This window comes from Bos grunniens, chromosome 21 (assembly GCF_055505025.1).
Source record: "Bos grunniens cultivar Pamir isolate PY7600 chromosome 21, Bosgru_T2T1.0, whole genome shotgun sequence".
Classification (NCBI taxonomy): Eukaryota; Metazoa; Chordata; class Mammalia; order Artiodactyla; family Bovidae; genus Bos; species Bos grunniens.
Window position 1 is genome coordinate 36,736,844 of NC_141185.1, and position 2,956 is coordinate 36,739,799.

Genomic DNA, 2,956 nt, shown 5'->3' on the forward strand with positions numbered 1-2,956 from the left:
AGGCAGCCGTTCTGGCGCAGGCGCAACGTCCTCCCAGAGGGGCGTGGTCGTATGACATCACAGAAGTCCGCTCCGCCCTCCTGCCCAACCCACTGTGGAGCCTGGTGGGCATTCGCTTCCGTCCGCTTATTCCGTGTGTCTGTGCTCCAGTGGTCGGCGAGTCACCGAGGAACTTGGGAGACGGAAGAGTGGCTGGAGCCGTTCCCAGCTGCCTCTCGTTCAGATAGGTTACAACATAGTGTTAGAAACTCCTCAAAGTAAACTCCCAAAAGTGGGGATGGAAACTTAACCCCTTCAGCTTTCTTGGAGGTCAAATTTGGGAAATACGCTCTGGTTCAGGTAGGGGACAGGAGTTCCAGCCAACGGGGGGAGTGGGGAGTGGAATTCCCGACCCAGAGGACTTCACCAAGCTAGGAAAGGGTTCTGTTGGTAGGGGCCGAGCAGAGAGGATCTTTTCGGAAGAATGGACTGTGCAGCTGTCCCCCATACTAGCTGAGCCCTGCCTCTCTTAGGCCTTGACCCCCGATGTCAAGTTTTATCGCCTTAGGCTTGAGGATCCCTGAGCTCAGACAGGTTTAGGGCCTGAGCTGGGATTAACCTGGGCATCCAGCATTTATTAAATGAATGAGGGAGTTCAGCAATAGAGCCATCAGTATATGGGAAATGGCTGACTCATTCCCCACAAACTCAAGTTATTTATTCATGTCTTTGTACATTTCTGCTGTAACTGAGTCCAGCCACTCCTCCATACCTTCCCCTGGACGAGTACAGGGCTGCTAATTGGTCTTTTGTTGTTCATATTGTAATCAGAGATCCATTCAAATGGGGCAAAATCACTACGGAACTTTGTTTAAAATCTTTCAGTTATTTTCCATAAAGATCCACATTCTTAGTTTGACCTCTAAGACTTGTAATATCTGCCCTTCACCTATCAATCCTTCCCATTCCTTCTTGTGCCTTCCCCTCCACTACACCCCACCCCTGAGCATCCCAGCCCTCCTAGTGGCTTTTCAGGTCCTCAAAATTATTTGTTCCTTTGCCTGTCTCAGGACCTTTGTACTGGACTCTCCCTCTGCTTGGTATGCTCGTAGCCCATGCCCTCATCATCCCCTAGTTAACTCCTACTTATTCTTCAAATCCAGGTTTATGGATCTCTTCCTCAGGAGTAGCCACTCTTCAGTATAGATTATATCAGCCCCTCCCCCACAACAGAAACCCTGTGCCTTTCCTTCATAATACCTATAGCAGATTGTAATTACATATGTGTAAAGATGGTTATTTATGTCTGTTTCTCCCACTAGACTGTAATCTCCACAAGGGCAGGAATAGCATCTGTTTTGCTCACTGTTGTATTTCTGGCACTAACATAGTACCAAGCAGATACCAAGCAGATATTTCATAATTATGAAATATTTACTATTTACCTCATCCACTTTTCTGAGGGTCCAGCTCAACTTTTTTTTTTTTCCAGGAAACATCCTCAAGTGGAAGAACAGGAGGGATTTATGTTTGTGTACCCTTAGAAACTTCTTACCCCTAACCCCCCATGGCTACCTCTCCAATCACAGTGTAAGCACACTTGTGTTTCATCTTTACTAGTGACACAAAACAGTTCTGTGATCAGACATACAGGGGTTTTTTTTCCCCACACTAATCAATTTTCTGACACCAGTTGGATGTCATTCAATTCAGTTCTGACACTATCTACCTGGATTTTGCATCAGATCCCACAGCTTAAGTACACACTCAGTCCCACAAGACTGCCCCCACTCCAGAGACCAATTGCAAATCCCAGGCTGTCATCACTTGTACTTCTGTAAATCAAGGTCCCCATCACCCCCCTCCTTAGTTTTAATAATTTGCTAGAATGGCTTCTAGAACTCAGAGAAACACATTTACTGGCTTATCATTAGGTTGGTGCAAAAGTAATTGCCGTTTTGCATTGTTGAACTTTGCCGTTTGATACTGGAATACATTCTTAAATAAATGTGCTTATGTTACATCATTTTAATGTGCTTTTCTCGCTTAATGTTTGTATGTGTGTGTGTTGGTATTTTTTTTTTTTTTTTGCTAATGACATTACTTGCTGCTGCTGCTAAATCACTTCGGTCGTGTCCGACTCTGTGCGACCCCATAGACGGCAGCCCACCAGGCTCCCCCGTCCCTGGGATTCTCCAGGCAAGAACACTGAGTGGGTTGCCATTTCCTTCTCCAGTGCATGAAAGTGAAAATTGAAAGTGAACTCGCTCAGTCGTGTCCAACTCTTAGCGACCCCATGGACTGCAGCCCACCAGGCTCCTCTGTCCATGGGAGTCTCCAGGCAAGAGTACTGGAGTGGGGTGCCATTGCCTTCTCCGCATTACTTGCTGTGTATTATTATTTTAGACTAGGGAAATGCTGTTAGAGGAAAAGCAAATTTAAGTGATTTTCTGACTTGAGTTCAAAATGGGTTGTAAAGTAGCAGTTAAAACTCGCAACATCAACCGTGCATCTGGCCCAGAAACTGCCAAAGAATGTACAGTGCAGTGGTGTTTCAAGAAGTCTTGCATAGGAGACAAGAGCCTTGAAGATGAGGAAAATAATGGGAGGCCATTGGAAGTTGACAACAACCAATTGAAAGCAATTATCAAAGCTCATCCAACTACATGAGAAGTTGCTAAAGAACTCAGTGTTGACCATTCTCCAGTCATTTGGCATTTGAAGCAAATTGGAATGGTGATAAACCTCAATAACTGGGTGCCTCATGAGCTGACCACAAATCAAAAAAATCATCATTTTGAAATGTTGTCTTCTCTTATTCAACAACAGCAAACCATTTCTTGACTGTATTCTGACATGACGAAAAGTGGATTTTATAGAACAATTGACAACGACCAACTCAGTGGTTGGGCCGAGAAGCTCCAAAGCATTTCCCAAAGCCAAATTTGCACCAAAAACAGGTTATGGTCACTGATTA

The 2,956-nt window shown here is 45.0% G+C and overlaps 1 long non-coding RNA gene across 1 annotated transcript; it reads left to right on the top strand.

The window, feature by feature from the left end:
* The first annotated feature begins 36 nt into the window (after positions 1–36).
* LOC147349396 (uncharacterized) lies at positions 37–2,005 on the top strand. The gene is made up of 2 exons (XR_015149801.1): positions 37–339; positions 1,472–2,005. It is a non-coding gene; the product is annotated as an uncharacterized LOC147349396 (long non-coding RNA).
* The last annotated feature ends 951 nt before the right edge of the window (positions 2,006–2,956 follow it).